The sequence below is a fragment of the Pseudonaja textilis genome, chromosome 1 (assembly GCF_049901715.1).
Source record: "Pseudonaja textilis isolate UNSWEBS1 chromosome 1, rPseTex1.2, whole genome shotgun sequence".
Taxonomy (NCBI): Eukaryota; Metazoa; Chordata; class Lepidosauria; order Squamata; family Elapidae; genus Pseudonaja; species Pseudonaja textilis.
In genome coordinates, this window is record NC_141990.1 from 211,767,093 (window position 1) to 211,786,855 (window position 19,763).

At 37.2% G+C, this 19,763-nt stretch overlaps 1 protein-coding gene across 2 annotated transcripts in view; it reads left to right on the plus strand.

The window, feature by feature from the left end:
• The first annotated feature begins 269 nt into the window (after window positions 1-269).
• ZNF148 (zinc finger protein 148) overlaps window positions 270-19,763 on the plus strand; it is a 47,131-nt gene continuing 27,637 nt past the window's right edge. The window contains exon 1 of one of the 2 annotated variants that reach the window (XM_026707865.2): window positions 270-555. The gene's annotated coding sequence lies outside the window, so the exon portion shown is untranslated. The remainder of the gene's footprint in view (window positions 556-19,763) is intronic. The other variant, XM_026707864.2, reaches the window with a different exon arrangement.

The following is a 19,763-nucleotide window of genomic DNA, read 5'->3' on the forward strand; positions in this document are numbered from 1 at the left end:
AGCCGTGGTCCGGTCACCGAAGCCAGCACCGAGGCCGAGAGGGGTGGTGGGGGGACAGGCTCCGGCCGCGCAGGAACGAGACCCCCCGAGGTTATAACGACGGTCCCCGGGTGGGTGGGCGCCCCCCCCCCCTCCGCGCCCTTCTCGGCCCCTTCAGCGATAGCTTCCCCTCCCAGGAAGGGCGCACGGTCGCCAGTGGAGCCTGGCGGCGGGTTCGGATGCTGCGGCTCTTTCCCAAGCTGCACCGCGGCGGCAGCGGCGGCGCTGCTCTCTGGCTCGGCCCGTCGCTGTCACCGCCAGGAGGAGGCTGCGGCGGCTGCGCTTTCCCGACCGGCCTGGTGCCCGCCAGCCGCCGCAGCTTGCAGGAAGAAGCCGCCGCTTCTGCAGTTGCCGCCGCCGCCGCCGCCGCCATCATGGTGCCCGGGGCTGCAGCCTTGCTGGTTGCCTGGGGGCTCTGAGCCCCCCTCATCACCTCCTCTTCCTCCTGTCGCCGGTCGTGCCGTCGCCGACGTCGCCACCCGCCTCCGCCCTTCACTCCGCCGTTTTGGGCCGCCGGTAAGGACCCCCCCCCTCCACCTCCCGAGCGAGGGAGCCTGAACACGAAGAGGGCCCGGCGGTTTGAGGGGGGGGCGGGCGCGGACTCCCCTCTGGCCCGCGCCGGTGGGGCCTCGGTGGCCTCTGGGTGTCGGGCGGGGTCAGGCCCGATGTTCGCTAAGGACTCCGGGATCTCCCTGCTTGACACCCCGCTTGTCCGGGGCCTGCATTTGCAGAAGGTGAAGTGTGTGTCTCCCAGCCCTGGGCAGGCCTCGCCGGAGCTCTCCGCTTCTTCCTCGGCGCTTTGGTGAGGCTGGAGGAAAGGTACACAAACAAAGGAAGGGGGCTCCGGGGGTGGGCGGGAGGGCGGGCAGGTCTCTTCTGCTAGGCTTCCCCCCACCACCACCACCCCACTTTCTTGCTTCGGCCGAGGGGGGCTTTCTTGGAAACGGGCTGGAGGAAGGACCCTGGCAGACAAAGGGACTTGTAGGGCCGGTCTACCCCTAGGTAGGAAGCATTCCTGTCGCGTTGGCCCAAGACGGTTGCTTCCCCCTTGGTTCTCTGGCGCTCCAGTTTGGAAAGTTAGGATTACAAAAAGGTGGCGGGCAGGTTGCTCTTCGAATGGTTGCCGCTATAATAGGGTCCTAGCTATCAAGAATGACCCCCCCATCCACCCACACACACCGATCATAGCTCCCTTGAATGCAAAGATTGACAACCTGGTCAAGTCCAACTCTAGCTGCTTCCTGTTTAGCCAAAGAGTTCCCTTGGATCTTGGATACAGGCTGCTGAACATAACAGACAAAGGGGACTGACAGAACCAAATATAATATATATGTACGTATATATATTTAAAAAGAAGAAATTGCAACTTCCCTAATCCGTGAAATCCATTCTCGGATAGGGTTTTGATCTATTCTGAATATCTTTTTTAAAAAATTTTTGATAAAAGATTAGTGAGCTGCCCTGCAGAAGCAGTCCCTTTTTTCAAAAAAGGTTTTAGATTCAGAATACCTTGAAAATAAATAATTCAGGATTAGCAGTATCTGACTTCTTTTTGCTGTTTAGTGCAGAATTCTAATCTTTTTGGAGACAGACGGTCAGAAACATAGATCGAGGCTGCATGCCTATGCAGGTGTGCACGGGGAATCAAATTTGCTTAATCTGAGTGGCAATTATTTTTTTAATAAATGTTCATTGGGATGCAAAAAAAAGTGCAGAATCCATAACTGCCATTTTTGGGTCTTTTTTTCTTTTACCATTAAATGACATTCCTTTTCATGATTATATTATGAAATTAAGAAACACTGACAATAATTGAGCCCATCTATTTGGCATCCTTACTTTTGGGATGGCTATATATACTCTAACGATAAGACTTCTGTAATTTTATTTTTAACTTTATTAGATGAAGATGATAAGATGTTTGGGAGCTTATTTATGAGTAGAAATGTCCAATTCTAAAAACAGCTAAGAAGTGATACTCTATACATAATTGTTTGTATTTATCTATTTACATGTTGAACTGAAAATGACTACTTGCCACAATTCAAACAAGCATTTACAGATCCCAGACTGTTATTATTCAGAGAAAACTCTGAGTGAGTAGAAAGATGGTAGGTTAAGGTATTGTGGTAGAAACACATCTCTGAAAGAATCACAAACAATATACTTGTTTTTAAGCCATAAAACGTGTTGAAGCAAATCCTATGCTTAACAGCACGTAAAACATAGTATTTCTAATAAGTGTTATTCCCCCTGGAAGCACATGTAAAAATATTTCAGCGGGGGATATTGGAATTGGTTAATTGTATTTTTCAGGAAATGTTTATTAGCAGAGGTTATAGCTACCTGTTAAATCATGTGTAAAAATCTTCATAGGAGAACATTTTCAGTGGCATCAAGTTTCCTATTTACCCACATGGGAATAATCTGAAAAATGTCTCCAAAATGAATTGTGATAATGACAAAACTCATTCACTATCAAAATATTTGCTTTCCATCAAAAGTAGTTACAGACTAGATAGGAGCATTCAGATCCAACTTAAGTAGAGACATGCCTAAATATCACTAAAGACTCAGAAATCTCTTAATGTACCTATGCTATTGTATAATTATTCTAGCCGTATGTTAACGCTGGCAATATTCTGATATAAATAATATATTGAAATAAAGATAATTTCAGACTGATAGCTTAACTCTTAATAACCAAGAAAACTAAACATCTTTTCTTGATTATTATTATTGTTTGCATTAAGGAAAAAAACAAAATGAATGTTACAGCAGAAGATAATGTGATTTCTGGATATTAGAAAATATTCTTTTTATATATAATAATTTTTATTAAAAATTACAATTAAAAAGAGAAAATACAAAAATTACAAGAATAAGAGAAAAAAAATGCAGAAAAGAAAAAATAGAGTAGAAAGAAAAAGAAAATATATGCAAGGAAATGGTTTTTCCTTTCAGCATAACAAGTATAAACAATTTTAATAACTTGTCACTTCTTTTAAATTACAACAAAATATATCTTCTTCCGATATCCTATTTCTTCTCCATAAACAGATCCTTAAAGCCTCGTCATTCAGTCCTGATCGGTAAAAGTGTATTAATTACCAGAGACAATAACATATCTATTTTAACCTTGATCAAATAAGCCAACTTTATATTCCTTCCTTTTATTTTTTTATTTTTAACAACATTGATTTTTAATCCATTTAAATAATGTCTTAGAACTTGATTTTTCCTTTCATTCTGTTTTTATCCCTTCTCACAAGATTCTTCAAAGCTTTAACGAATCAGTTTTGTAAATCTGAGATTGGAAAGTTTCCAGGACACTCTTTTGATTTGTATTTCTATATCCCTTTTAATTATTAAGACATCTTCTGTTTTCACTTGTTATCCAATATGGCATCTTTTCCACATTGTTCTTGTAGTTGTCATTTTTTAAATCTACTTTCAGATAGGTCTCAACCTTGTCCTGTAAAACTTGTTCCTTTTCCATCACATATTTAAAGACAATCTTTCTATAGGGACACCTTTAAAATTAACTTCTAAAATTGTTCAAAAATATCCTTCAGTATATCCAATGTTAAGATATTGTATTTGCAAGTCAAATTTAAATGTTATTCTGCTTTAATTATAATCTTTAGTTTCTTCTAGTTCCCTCTTGTGTTCAACCTTCAAAGTTCCATCACATTTAAAAAAAATTCAAAAAGAGCATTTTCCTATGGAAAGGATTTTTACAATTAACTCTGAAATCTTATTTCAAATCCATGTGTTTGTAACTTTCCAAAATCAAATTTCTAATCCCCTTTGGCTGCATTTCAAATATTGTTTTGAAGTTCTTAAACTTGTTTTTAAGTTTATTTCACTAAGAATTGAAGGAAACTCACCTGGTGCTATAAAACTTGTTGGTTCAAAAGTGCCTAATAATTGAAAAGCAGTTAATAAGCCATTTCTGAAAGTAATTAGAAAAGGAAGTATGCGAACCCAGTGTCTTTTGAATAAGAGAAGATGGTTTTCCCTTATCTCCCAGACCTCTAGATCTGGAGATCTTTGTCTTGTGGTCTTCTCATGAGGAACAACTGTCTGGTGGAACATCTGTAGGTGATCTCAAATCCTTTCTTTCTCTGGAGAGGAATTACAAAGAGTCATCTGTGTTTAGTGGACCTGTTTTCACCTTTACCATTTCTTTGTATCATTCTACAGATGGGGCAATTTTATAATAGAAATCTTACGTGAAAGTATCTTGTGCATGTGAATTGTAGGACATAACAAGAGAGAAAAAGTTCAAGTTATAAGTTAGGGTAGGTACTCTTAAATAAAATTTCAAATCAATTTAGAAAACTATAAAAAATGTCAACTCTGTATTTATTTTTGAGGCTTAGTAACAATATTTTGTGAGTTCTGTCATATTTATTTGATTTTGATGTAACGTACTGTTGACCACTTAAATGTGTTTGTAAACAGTGGTTTATACATTATTTTATTTCTCTACTTTCCAATTTGCTAGAGATTGAAAATAGTTTCTACTGTGCAAAATGAGTCAGTTGTATTTAATTGAATGAAACGTGATGTGCAAAATGTATGAAAATGAAATATAATGTATTTTTATGCATATCTAATTTATAAGGTTGGTATTTGTTGCTACAAATGAAGAAATGTTAAATCTTGTTATAGATAGCATTTATATTTCTAAGATATTTTCATGATTATCCTTAAAGTTGTAAATTTACATTGCTTAAATTGATTTAAGTAATTAAAGCAGAGCTACCTAGAGTAAAAAATAAAAATAATATCTTGTATTTTACTCTTAATTACTAGTTACTTTTGTAAACAAGTAGATACTGAAGCATCAGTAATGTTCTGGGAAATTTTCTTTTTCAGATTGCAATGTTGATAGTGTTACCATTGTTTTTTAGAGAGAAACTCTGGCTTTATTTCTCCGCTACTTCTGTGGATTTCTTTGAGACTGGCAGATCAGTACCTTTTGGGTTAGGCTGATGTCTTTATGTTGACATAGCTTTCAAAAGGGTTAAGGTTGTGACTTTTTGTGAAAGTCTATAATGTTTATTTGAAAAGTCAGATTCTTTCATATCTTTCATTCTTTCAATTTCCTTGAATTCAACTTCTGATAATTTAATGGACGCATCCATATAAATTTTGTGATGGAATTATGGGAAAGGTTTGTCAATCAATAATGGGAAATACAATTTCAGAGTGTTTAATTAGTACTTGAATTTCATAAATAAGGATTGCTCTGAGAATGCTTGTCCTTTTAATTGCATTGACCTCACTGGAATAGATTATATAATGGTAATGTGACATCCTTGCAGTAAAAGAAGAATGCTTATAAATTTACAATTAATATCCTTTGCATCAGATGAAATTATTGTTATGCTTTTTACAAATAGACATACATATTGATTGCTTTGGGAAAAAAAGCAATCTCTACCATCCCAAATCTATATTAAATGAACAGTTAATAATGTAATAATAATGAACATAATTTTCTTTAGCTATTTTCTTATTTTAAAACTCCTGGTCACTTCTTACAGTGTTTGACAATGTACTTCTGCTTGCATTTTTTTATATTTAAAAATTTACAATAATGTTGAAAGTTTGTCTCCCACCTCCTTAATCTGTTTTTTAATTCAGTTAAATCAGCAAAGACAAAAAGCTGTTAATTATTCATATTATAATTCCATGAATTCTTTGTGTATGTGTGACTTAGAAAGAGGCATGATCTCTACACTGATATACTGTACACTGATACACTATAATCCAGGGGTCTTCAAACTTGACAGCTTTAAGACTTGTAGACTTCAACTCCCAGAATTCCTCCTCCAGTCATGTTAGTTCAGGAATTCTGGGAGTTGAAGTCCACAAGACTTAAACTTGCTAAGTTTGAAGACCCTTGATATAATCAATGCCATCACAGAATGTAAGAGCAGTATTCTTCAGGAGCAAAAATGTCATAGTAGAAACACAGAAATATTTTGGGTGCTGCAAGGTAATGCACATATTCAAACATATGAATATGGCCAATGCTTTCATTAATACTGCCATTTTGGATTCAGTCTAGATCTCTGAAATCTTGTAAGAGCATTATTTGCCAGTGTTCACTCAATACAATCTGAAATAGATCAGATTGACCAAAGTTTAGGAAAAATCTGGATATTTTTTCTTGAAGCCGTGATTACCACCTAAAAACTAAGAGGAGCAATTAGCATTGGTTTTAACATTTTAACATTGGTGCCATATTCCTGAAAGGAACCACTTACTCAACAAAGTCTGAACAGACAACAGGATTCTAGAAAACTGACAGATCCATACACTGAGTATCAAATGGGCACAATTTTCCCATTATTTTAACTCTGTGAATTTTCAGCTCATCGGACAAGCAAATGATGATGGTCTATCAATCAGCACAAATATTTTGTTGCTTTTCTAGCTTCCACTCTGCAACCTAAGAACTTTGTCCCTTAATTCCACTGCCCTTAGTCCATGAAACACCAGGAGCTGGAAGACATTCTTCCCTGTAACACTGAGCAAATTCTCACCCAGCTGCAGATCCATATGGGTGAGCTTGACTAGATAACCTTTAGGAACCATCATCACCCCTCCCCCAATTCACTCTTCCCTTTTTTTTTTGGAATTAGGGAGAACTACAATAGAATGTCTGACTGAATTTCTCTTAGTCTCTAAGAAAGGACATTTTATAGCTCCATCATAACAGCTAGCAGGGTGGACATTTTGGACTGTTATAACTACTCAGCTCCCGTTCAATGGGTTTTGGTGTCCTTGTTTCCCAGCAGATGCTAAGGATTATATTTTTTTCCTTGTTACATCTCTTATTATGCTAAACCTCTAGTTGGTGTGTTGGGTTTTGTTCCCATTCCACAGGGGTCTTGAGATATGGACTTTATTACCAATCTACCATATTCAAGAAACTGACTGCTGTCTTTTTGCCTCCAAGTTTGACTTGATTTCAAAAATGGTGCCGTTCATTCCCTGTCATGACCTTTCCTTGCCCCCAAAACAACCTGTTTATTCACCAGATTTTTGATCATGAGGGCATGCTGTAATATCTGGTTCCTGGCAGATATTTTCAATTCATGGTCTACTTTATAGTTGTTAAACTTATTTTTTTCTTCTCCCTAGTACCCCCCCCCCCAAAAAAAAAGTGATGGGAAATTTGAAAGAATGGTACTTTAGCCCAATAATGTTTTTGCTTTGTGAATGATCAACAAAACAATAGGAATTATCTTTTTGCATATAGCTAAGCTTATCTACAAGAACTCAGTTAATTCTTTACTTGTATGTCACCATTCCAGAACTTGTACAGCTAGTAGCTACCACCAGTGTCTGTTGCCTGACACTTGAGCACCTTATCCTATTTCTGAGGTTTTGAACTTTTTACCAGAAACTCCAAGCAGCACAATCGGTGTTTCTTCAAAGAGCACATGAATCTTATCAGGGCTTCCTAGAATGTACCACTGACTGACATTATCATGGACATTTGTCTTTTGCCAGGTTCCCCTGGATGGTATTTGGGTGGACAGGCTTTTTCAGTTTTAATCAAAACATAAATGGAAAGGTAGAAGATTACAGGCTCATCTATGAAAAGGAAAGAGAAAGAGGGGGAAATGGAAGGAAGGTGGCGAGGGTAAATTCTGGCAGGATCAGAAGGAAACAGTCTGAGATCACACGAATATTTTAGAGTAACAAGACTCAGGGAGCCGTTGCTTTACCCCTCCCAAAGGTGTGAGCCCACCTTCTCTATCTCTCCCCCCCCCCCAAGGCATCCCACTGCACAGGCTGGAAGAAATGATACAGAAGTGAACTCTGCTTCTGCATAAATAAGAACTTCCATTTATGGACAATTGTTGTCCGTAACATTGTTGGACTTATTTTTAATGGCTTAGTTCTTAGAGTAAGCATAATAATCAGAGAGCTGTATCCTTCAATTACTGTCTATAAGGCTTGGGAAAATCTGACACTTCAGCAAAATGGCATGGAAATTCCCAACCTGCTGAAACATTAAACAGCATATTAAGCAGATCCCTTCATTGTAGACTTCAGCAATTCATCACCTTATATACTGCTGCATTTATTTAAAGAAGGAATCGCAGCCATCTCATATTTACTCTAGGCAGCACACAGCGGGTTAAAAAAAGACAAACAAATCCATGAGTTATAAAGCAGAGATCCAGAACATTAATATGGATCGGATTTTTTCCCCATTTCCAAGCCGTAAAGGTAACTAGATAAATCAACCACAGATTGGCTTAGTCTTCTTGCCAGAATACAATAGGAACAATGAGGCCCTGGTGGTCTAAATTGTACAGTCTGTTACCATCAGTGCCTTTGAGAGTTGTTAATACTCACTCGTACCTTTTTGATCTTCTGAGGAGACAGGAAAGCAGATTCTGGTGAGAAGTGGGAGTAAGAAGGAGATTAGAAGCTCAGGGACCTGTTTGTACTAGAATAAATCACAGCCCCCTTTCTTTTTCATAATCTCATCTTGAACACTGCCACTGCACTTTATATCCTCCCTTTGAATTCCACTTCTATGGATTAAATATTTCCCTTTGGTTAGAGAGACCCATCTTTTTACCCTTTTCCAAAAATGAAAATAGTTCATGTTTTTGAAATATTTACTTTTGGCTTGAAAAGGTGTCCCGTTCCCCCCCCCTGTCCCCCCCCCCATAATCCCTGAATGACTTTTGCCATTAGCTTATATCTTATTAACCTTTTGAAGTTGGGGTTCCCAGATTTACAATAAATTAATGGTTATGTGATAACCGACTCCACCCCATTCTCCTAAGTTCATCCTTGTATTTATGAGGAGTACATTCCTTGTATCTCATAGGCAGCATGAGGAGACCGAAACAGCAATAATGTGAGAATTCGTAGGTAATATAATTTGGGAAAAACTCACAGATGCATTATCACACACTGTAAAGGTAATTTAGAGGTGGGAAATAATTATCGAATCAAAAGTGAAACCAGTCATTATCATCCTGAAGATGAACTAGACTAGTCCACAATCAGAAAGCAAGTGCTTCTAGAACTGTTAATACCAGATGACATGCACAAAACCCCCAATCCAACTGAATGAAGAGATCCTTTCTTTTCATTGCTTAGGCAACCAGGTTTCCCAATTACTGTTTGCTTGTTTTAAAGGTGTTCATAACTTTTATATAAGGATAAAGTATACTATTAGCAACTGTGTGGGAGAAATCCAGCTATTCTTAAAATAGCGAATGAGGAGCTTACAGAGACATTAGTATTTTCTAAAACAGCCATAGATAAAAATTATTCTCAGGCATCCACTCCAGCTGTAATCTGTTGGCACTTATCCAACAAAGAAAGTTTAATAAAATGTCTACCTTACTATTTTTTGAAAACCTTTGTAATATTTTTCAGTATGTCTTGCCTTGATTGTTACCAGAATAGAAACATTACACTCTCATCCAAATAAAGGCTCATCCTAAATTTCTGGGCAATGATGTCTGTTCTTTTAGTCCTATTCTGATACCAGATCTTATGTCAGGGAAATTATAAATATGTACACCACAAAGTGAAAAGATCTAGATGGATTCTTTATGTTATGTTCTAAATGAATAGACCTTACCATAGCTCTTGGTTCTTCTGAAGCTGAAACAGTGATACACATCTCATAGGTACTTTGTAAACATTTTTGGTGTTTATTTAAATAATTATAAATAGTGTTGCTTAATGACTGGTCACCTAGCAGCCACTAAGTTATATTAGACGCTACCTAAGATCCTGTTTCAAAGTTACGGCCGCTGCAGTGCCCCTCAGTCATTTGCTCTTACAACTGACCACAGGGAGGCTATAAAATCACCCAGCACTCCCCACCTCCCTCTTCCCCTCCCATGAGTCCTTGAACCTAGGTCTGTATTATGCTTCCCAGGACTTCTCTCACCTTTGATGCACTCCATTCTCCATTTAAGGAACCACACTTCATGACTTCCTCTGGGGACTGGGGCTTGTTGGATTATGATCGTAGGTTGAGAGCTACCTGTATTAAAATCTTATATCTTTTAAATGGGTTGTCTTCTGAGTTTCAATATAATTGTGTATGCTGTCTCATGAGGAAGATTCTAGCTCCCTAGCAGCATTTGTTCTAGAAAATATCAATAATTCAACCTCCTCTTTATACTTCCACTTGTAAGCTTTCATTGTTTTGGTTAATTTGAAGTGAAGATAGCATATTGAGCATATTGGATTGCTCAATTAGCCTTAAAAACTGTTAGGTTCTTCTGAAACCCTGCAATCTTTAAAATAATGCTCTCATCTATTACCTATTTACCTATATTGAAGTCAACGGGTTTGAAGAAAAGACATCTCTGTAAATATCTCTAAAATATGATACTTATATTACTGATTTGCTTCCTAAGAAAGTTTAACTGTATATATTTAACTCTGACTTTTTTGGCCTGTATAAAAAACAAAACAGCAAATATTTCATACAATACTTTTTCTATAATTACTACTTGTTTTCTTTTAATTATTGTTATTAAAGTACATCTATCTCAAATATTTGAAAGATGGGCTAGAAATAGATATAAATTTGTTAATATTGCTAAGGTATAGAAGTATATACTAAAATAATAATTTTGAAGCCAGTCAAATACCACTTTTCCTATATCATTTATAAACTGAACCCTCCAGACACAATCTGGATCCTACTTTCCAGGGTTTCATCTGATTTTAAGGATATCTTTAGACTCTACATCTGTCTGCCACACATTTAGTTTTTGATGGATCAGGACCTCAATTCTGCCTTCTATCCTTGAGAGGCGCAGAAATCTGCCTAACTTCAATCAGACCTAGGCATTGAGTCAAAATATACTGGGAGTTGTCACCTGGACAATATCAGTGTTTCTGTTTCACAAATTTAAATTCTTTTTTTATGAAATTAGATATGATAGTAACAATTCCTATCTTTTTTTTCTGGCTTAAATTGTGAGTACGGTATTATTTATGCAATTTAGAATTATACCAGTAGACTTTCTTTTGCTAATTGATATTCTTAGCATCTGTAAGTTTTAGATAATCTCAACAACTCTTTAATATTTAAGATAAAAAACATTTATTGTAGCACTAGATTTCTTTCCTTTTATTCTCCATTTTATTAGAAGATTCTTGAGACCTTCAAAACAGACGGGAGAATGTAAAGTTTTCAGGGGAGTTGATGGAGCCTATTCTATTGAAGGAATACTAGAAATGCCAATACTTCTATCAATAATATATAAAAGCATAACTATCCATCTCAAGTAATACTTAGTTGACTTCGCTTTTTCTTGAAAAAGCAAAATGCTGCTTGGATGGAGGACCACCAGGAAATCCCCAAGATGTAGACCAAGGCTGTCAAACTCATGGCCCACATGCCAGATGCGTCACGTGGGCCATGCCCAGGCCCGGTTTAGTGAAGGGGGAAAGTGTTGCAATATGTCCTGTGATGACAATGTGACGATGCAAGTTTGTCACCTCTGATGTAGACTATAGTGTAAAAAATGATTTCAGAGATAAAAGTAGCAACTTGTAAGCCACTTTCACAAAGTTTAATATGATTAAGAATTAATTATTCCCTCCTTGATATTTCAACAGAAAAAAGATCAGTTGAACTTTTCATAGTAGAGGCCAGTAATTAAATTTAGGAATCTCAAGTTGTGCAACGTTTTTCTGAATCTGTTATTTTCATGTTTTTCTTTGTGTAGGTAATAGCTTTTATTAAATCATGCAAAGCTTTCTGTGTGGGTATAGCAGGAATGGTCATCAGAGAAGCAGGGTTTAGAATTTTGCAAGCATTTGAGCCAAATGCAAGCAACTCTTGACTTCTTTGCAAAGAAATGAGAAAATCAACTTTTATCATCCATACACCATATATTTTGACAATCAGATTTTTTAAAAAATGGGACTGTTGTATACAAATATACAAATCCCTCATTTATTGTATGGCCACCATAAATGAGGAATTTGTATATTTGTCTCATATCTGCTAAATTTTAAGAATACCCAAGGAAGCTGAATATAATGTTGAGAATAGGAAGAACTCTATGTTTAAAAGTTACCCTTTTTAAAACCAAGGTAGATACTAGCTCACTGGAGTTTATATGCCCTTAATGTGTGAACAGTATAAATATATTCTATTAGCTTGTTTTGTGAACAGTTTCTCTTATAGATACAATTTGGTTTTTGGCTGCCTTATTTCAATATCCAGCTATTTTTTGAAATTTCAGCTACTATTCCTTTAAAGCTGCATTGCCTGTTGAAAAATAACATCGTTACATGTAATTTTCTTTTTCTTGCCATGTAAACCTAAGATGTGCCTGACCTGAGAATATTCTTGGGACTTGGGAACCATGGTTACCATTGGCTTTCCTTCTCTGATATGTGTCACAACATAACACACACACAAAGTGATACATATTTATCTATTTGCAATATTGCATGCTTTCGAACTGCTGGGTGGGCAGGCGCTCGGGATTGAGTGATGGGCGCTGACTCCATCTCCTGGAGCCAGGCTCAAACCACAAGAGTGCAGACCATTTTCTGGCCAGGAGTTCCAGCATCATTAAGCCTCTGCACCACCACGTCCCAATGTTATTCCTTGATAAATTTATTTCTTGTAAGTGGGAAGAATTGTAGCAGTGGTCTCCAACCTCCCCGGTTCATGGCCCCTTGCCGGGCTGCAGCTGCTTCAGAACTGGGATGTGGAAGTGGTGGGTGAGTGCATGCCTGCACACGTGCGCTTGAGAAGCTGCATTTGTGAGAATGGTGCATGCATGCGCATGAAAACCATCTTCTCTCCCACCCCTCCACCGCCGCCTCTGCCAGTCCGTCAAGGCAGAAAGGTTGGAGGCCACTGTATTATAACATTATTTGTTGGAATTTAATTTGGTTAAACTCAACTCCATATTTTATGTGTTCCTTACTTGATTGTTACTTAGTATCTTGATTCTCAGTTGATCTGATAGGGAACTGTAATATATAGATGTTTAGTGGCACAGCTGAGCCCATTATGTGAAAGTTGGGAGGACGTCTCAACTGTCCTCTCCCAGGAATCCTGTGAATTTACACACCTGACCCACCTTGGTGTACAGATAGTCCTCTACTTAAAACAGTTCATTGAATGACTGTTCAAACTTACAACAGCATTGAAAAAAGTGACTTATGACTGTTTTTCACACAACCATTGCAACATCACTATAGTCGTGTGATCAGAATTTGGATGCTTGGCAACTGACTCATATTTATGATGGTTGCAGTGTCCCAGGATCAGGTGATCACTTTTTGTGACCTTCCGATGAGCAAAGTCAATGGGGAAGCCAGATTCACTTAACAACTGTATTAATATTTTAATACCTGCAGTGATTCACTTAACAACTGTGGCAAGAAAAGTCATAAAATGGGGCAAAGCTCATTTAACAAACATCTCCCTTCACAATAGAAATTTTGGGCTCAGTTGTGGTTGTAAGTCAATGATTACCTATAGTTATTTTACCCGAGTACCTAACCAGCAGAGAAATAACAACAATAATAACTGAACTTTTATGGTACTATTCAGAATCAGGTATTCAAGTAGGTACTATTTAATTCACTTAGAAACAATAAGTATTACCAATTAAGAAGAAATAGATAAAACACAAAGGGTATTAAAGACCAGCTTCTAGTAAACTGCTTTTAGAAAATTGTAAAAGGAGAAAAAAGAGCATGTTGCTTGGCTAACGTGTTTGACTGGTTATCCTCAGAGTTGGATTTCAGAGTGCTTGGAAATGACTGAAGTGAATCACATTTTTTTTAAAAAAAACCAATGCACTTGTGGGAAGCATAGATGATAATCAGTCATGAATAAATCAGCCAAGTTAACTGTAATAATATGTGGGAAAGACTTCAGGCGATGGGGCAAAGAGATGCTGTCTAGGGAACTGTCAGATAAGAGAGAACATAACCCACCGCTGCATAGTGGACTGAGCAAGAATTTAAGAAAGGACCCTTCCTAATTTCTTGGGCTGTTAAAGATGATGGCAGAAAAATGTTACTTTCAGATTTGAAAGATTCTGTTAATATAGCTTTACAATAAAGTACAATTAGGGTATCTGGTTGTGTTTCCTGTCTGGTCTACTTGTTAAGACCAACTTTATGACTAGAGTAAAATTCTTTCATCTGACCATTGTCTAGGGCCTTGGCAGCATCACTTCATCCTGACTCCTAAGATTTTTCCCATATACCATTACATTAACATCAAAAGAATATTTCAGGAATATTCCTCTTACCATTATTACGACCAGTATTGGTAATACTGTTGATTCTCCTGTTAATAATTTTGAGTAAAATTTGGACTGGATATCAGACATTGAAACCTCAATTCAGCTTTTGCACCTCCTATATATGGATTACCTGAAACTATAGTAATTCTTAAAAGTTTGTGAACACCTTCAATGTTTCTGGATACATGTGACCTAAAATGTGATTTGTTATCCATTCAAGTCCTGAAACGAGAGAACCCAATTAAATGAGTCAGAAACATTCTATTTATTGAGAAAAATGATCCAATGCTACATATATGGATGTCCACAAACTGGAGAACCGGTAGCGGAAATTTTAAGTAGTTTGGAGAACCTGTAAATACCACCATCTATTGCTCTGCCCCCATCTATTCTCTCCTTCCCGAGTCCCAGCTGATCAGCTGGGTCTTCTTTTGTTGCCCTGCGCAGGAGAACGGAGCTGGAAAGCAGGTTAGCGCGTGGGGAGAGAGAGGGATTTTGCAGTAACCTTCCCCCAGGAGTGGGATGGGAGTGGAGATTTTGCAGTATCCTTTCCCTGCCATGGCCACCAAGCCACGCCATGCCCACCAAAGCCAGGCCCACAGAACTGGTAGTAAAAATTTTTTTGAATCCCACCACTGGTAGGGAAAGTGCAAACTTCATGATAAAAAATGCTGTTAAAGCCATCATGACCTGAGGTACCTCACTTTTTGATACTCTGCTGAAATTATAAAGTAGACACAGTCCGAGCTAGAAGCATTAGATTAAAACTATGATCATAGACTGCGCACTGCATCCCTATAGTGAGATGGATAGGTCATGTGTGCCCTTTAATAAAAGCAGACATGGAGCGCTGCAAATGAAGGAAACAATTGAAAAAAAAAAAGGATTTCTGGCTGAATACATAGCCAAGAAGATAAACTAAACGACCTAACAAAGGAAGTATACTGTACTGAAAAGCAATGAAATCAAGCATGTATACTAGAATGAGCAGCTGGTGATGCAAATGCACAATTGGCAAAATAAGCCATTACATGGCTGGTAGTTTAACATTATTCAAGGGAAGTTAGTAAATAAAAATATATGGCAGTGGTTTCAAAAAGGCACATTAAAGAAGGAAACGGAAAGCTTATTTTCGTGACTCAAGAACAGTCGCAATATATAAGTGTAATTAAAGCTAAAACTGAGAAAACATGTCAGTTATGCAAAGAACAGGAGGAACACCTGGTATGTGGATGTGAGAAGATTGTACTATTTAAAAGATGCAGTAAAGTGGTCTTATTTATTGGAATCTAGCTAAGAATTACATCTTACCAGCAACCCAGTCACAATGTGGAAGAAAAAAAACAGAAAGGTTTTTGAATCCCATGGGACCTACACATACAAACCAATCACAGTTTATTCCACAATAAGCCAGTTATGACTGTGGTTACAAAAAAACCAAGTGTGGATAATTGACAGCACAGTAGCTGGGTCAATTGACAGCACAGTAGAAGGGTCAGTGAGAAAGAAAAAGCAGAGAAATCTAAAGAGATAGCAAGCAAATGTGGATAAGAAAGTTGTAATGATGCCAATAGTGGCTTGTGTGCTAGATACCATACTAAAAGATCTGTAAAAAATATTTGGACACAATAGAAATGAGCAGGATCCAAGCAGAACTATCTGGCAGACTGTATGCAGACAACAACACTCTAAAACATCCAAAGCACTCCATGAGCATTTAAAAAAATACGTTGAAGGGCAGTTGGACAATACCAAATTATGGCAGTGGCTTAGGAATGGTATATTAAAAGCCAAAATAGAGGGGTGCTTTGTTATTGTGGCACCAGATGCAGTACCACAAAGACTTAGAAATTGATTTATCTAAATTTGGAACAATTTAAAATAGCCCAAGTGCAAATAGGGGAGCTGTGGAGTTCATAAATAATTAGATGCTACCAATGCAATTCCCAAGTTTCTGGATAGAGCTCAAACGACGAATACATCTGATCAACATTGGCCGTGACACATGATTAGTGATACTGGAATTATACAACAATAATAAAATCTGTAGATCTGTAGTGTGTGACTAGGTAAATCTGTCCCCTTTTTTGAGAGTTGGAGAAGAAGACCCACTTTACGATTTAAAGATCAATTTTATTAAAAATAAGAAAAAGGAAAATGTAAACTCTAATTATTAAAGTTATAAATCAAGATTATCATTAAAAATTAATGATAAATGAGATTATAGTGCTAACATTATATACTGCTGCTCCAAAGTTCTGTAATGGATTCACAGGAAAATTATAATATTGTGGACAAATTCCTGGATAATATAGATGTGTCAGAAAGGAAAGGGTAATTCTGTGCACCAAAATCCTGAATTAACCAGATAGCATGAGATTGAATAGAAGGCATGGGTATTGGCCGGTAAAGCTGACTAAAATACACAGTAACTAAAAATAACCTTAGTAGAGTTAGCTACACATCTGTATTTACCTAACCAACAAAAACTTCTGATTCCATTTTACCTTGTTTTGTATTCTGGAAATTTCCAGTTTTAATTCGGTGCTGAAGGAAATATATTTTTCATATTTTCCTTTTTTGATCCCAATATATGCTTGATTATTTTGTTTTATTTATCATTATCACATTTTATAAAAAAAACAAGGTTTTTGAAGATTTTTTTTTTTAAAGAAAAGCACCCTGTGAACTTTATTTGCGTTTCAGATTCATTTTAAGACATATATATCTATTTGTTGCTTATGCTTCATGGAAAAAAACATTTAAAAAATCTGAGCAAAAGCATTTGGAGAGAAGAAGTAAGAAATTTATGAGTACATGTATAAACCAATTTACACCTGAAACATAGAAAGCTTTTATATCTGCTCAGTTGGAACTTAATTCCTTTTATGGACTTCATCCAGCTGGGAAATGTGCAATCACGAAACATGAACGATGATAGATAGATAGAGAGAGAGAGAGAGAAAGAAAGAGAAAGAAAGGAAGGAAGGAAGGAAGGAAGGAAGGAAGGAAGAAAGAAAAAGAATTATATAATTATATAAGACAAGACTATTGAGAGAGAGTAAGAGGAAAGACATTTCTACTAAGGTTGCTTAGGACAAAATATATAATTAATTAAAAATATTCTCAACATAGCAAAGAAAAAGTTACTGAGTGAGGTATTAATCATTTTAACTACTATAGTTCTTCCAAAGTTTACATATCACCAGTTAATTATCTGGCTGCACTTTTATATGTATGAGAATTAACACATTCTATTAAGGTATGAAAAAAAGAAAATTCCTACTCCAACTTAGTAATATAACATACATAATGAAGGAGGGTGGGTTCTTCTTCATTCTGGCAAGTTATAATGAAACTTGCTTGAATAAAGTTTCTTTTAGTTTCCTTTATCCAGATAATATGACAGTGGTTTTGAAGCCTGGTAAAGGTTTGGCTGATTATACAAATTACTGCTTGATTCCTTAATAAACATTGATACTAAAATGTTGACAGCAACCCTGTTATATAGACTAGGGGTCCCAAACCCCCACTATCAGGCCTTGAGCCGTTTGGAACTGGGCCGTGGAAGCGCCAGGCGAGTGCATGTGTGCATTCCCATTCACGGGAGCACCCAGCAAGTGCATGCGTGCACTCTCCATTTACATGAGCAGTGCATGGAACCATCCCCTCTCCCTCCCTGGTGGTGTGCAAAGCCAAAAAGATTGGGGAACTCTGATATGAGCCATGGTGACACAATGGTTAGAATACAGTACTGCAGGCCACTTCTGCTGACTGCCAGCTGCCTGCAATTTGGCAGTTCAAATCTCACCAGACTCAAGGTTGACTCATCCTTCCATCCTTCCAAGGTGGGTAAAATGAGGAGCCAGATTGTTGGGGGCAAATGCTGACTCTGTAAACCACTTAGAGAGGTCTATAAAGCACTCTAAAGTGGTATATAAGTCTAAGTGCTATTTCTATGTAGACTAAAGACATTTAGATGTAACAAATGTCTTCCTAAAATAGTTAAATTGAAGGTTTGATGTACTTTTATTTTAATTACTGCAGTCTAGTTTCAGAAAAGGCCAATAAGCCTTTATCTATTATTAATTGATATCTTATGCATAACATTACTTTAAAAAAAATAGAATTGGCAATAATTTCCTCATTAGGTGAAGAAAAGAGTTGAAATTTTGAGTCAAGATTTGGCCAAACATGGATTTCCTTCTTTTCATTTGTTGGATTTATACAAAGACCAGGATCATTACAGATGGGACTATTTCTTTACCTGTCAAGATGTTTGATGTAACTCATCAAGTGTGACCTCTCCTCGTTTTTCAGGCAGTCAAAGGATATTCTGGCCATAAAAATGGCTGGAGTTGAACAAATTATTTTTATACGTTGATAATATATTATGTCTTATTGCAAACTGTGAATATTTGGTGGCAAAATTTATTGGTATTATGCCACGGTTTGGTCAATTATTAGGTATTTCAGTTAATTGGAGTAAGTCTTTAAAATTTGCCATAGGCTGTAATTTATTTGTGAAAATCTGTAAAAAAATGGGAGTTCTTTGAATTCTAGAATTGTTTAAATATCTTGGAATAATTATTGTAAGAATGGCTTTTTCATTTCTGGACATAAATATTTCAACCTGTTTTCCCCAGTTTTATATTTATATAAATGGATAGATAAGAGAGAGAGAGAGAGAGATTTCCTATTCGTTATAAGGAAAGACAAATGTTGTAATAATTAACATTATTCTAAAATTCTTAGAAGGAATTCCTTGCTAATACTTTTAAGGAACTTGAAGCAGATTTGGTGAGTTTTGAAGAATGCTTTTAATAAGAACAACACTCCCCTAGTTTCTTTATCTAAATTATGGTTTAGATAGGGATTTTAACTTTCCTGATTTTCAACTCTACCATTGGTTACATTATTCTTATAACAGATTTACATCTTGGGATAATCCCAGTCTGAATGTGTTTGGGTTAATAGAGGAACTGGCATATTAAATCAGTTTACAAATATCCCAGTTTGGCCTTGTGTTACACTTTCTCATTTGAGACTGGAGTACAGTTTGGAAGTCAAAGAGCAGGTTGCAGATATGGCTAGGAGGGCCTTTGCACAGATCCATCTGGTGTGCCAGTTGTGCCTGTTCCCAGATTGGGAGGCCCTTCAGGCAGTCACTCAGGCTCTAATCACTTCACAATTGGACACTGGGACTCTCTCTTTTCAAGGAGGCTGTCCTTGAAGATGACCCCTTGGAAGCAACTTTTCAATAGAAAATGCACATTAAGTGGGTAAAATTAAGCATTCCTTTGTGCGTAAAGTATTCCATAATTAAATCACATTGGCACAGATTACATGCTAGCAAATTAGGTTTCCACTTTGCAAATATACATTCGTGTGTGTGTGTGTGTGTGTGTGTGTGTGTGTGTG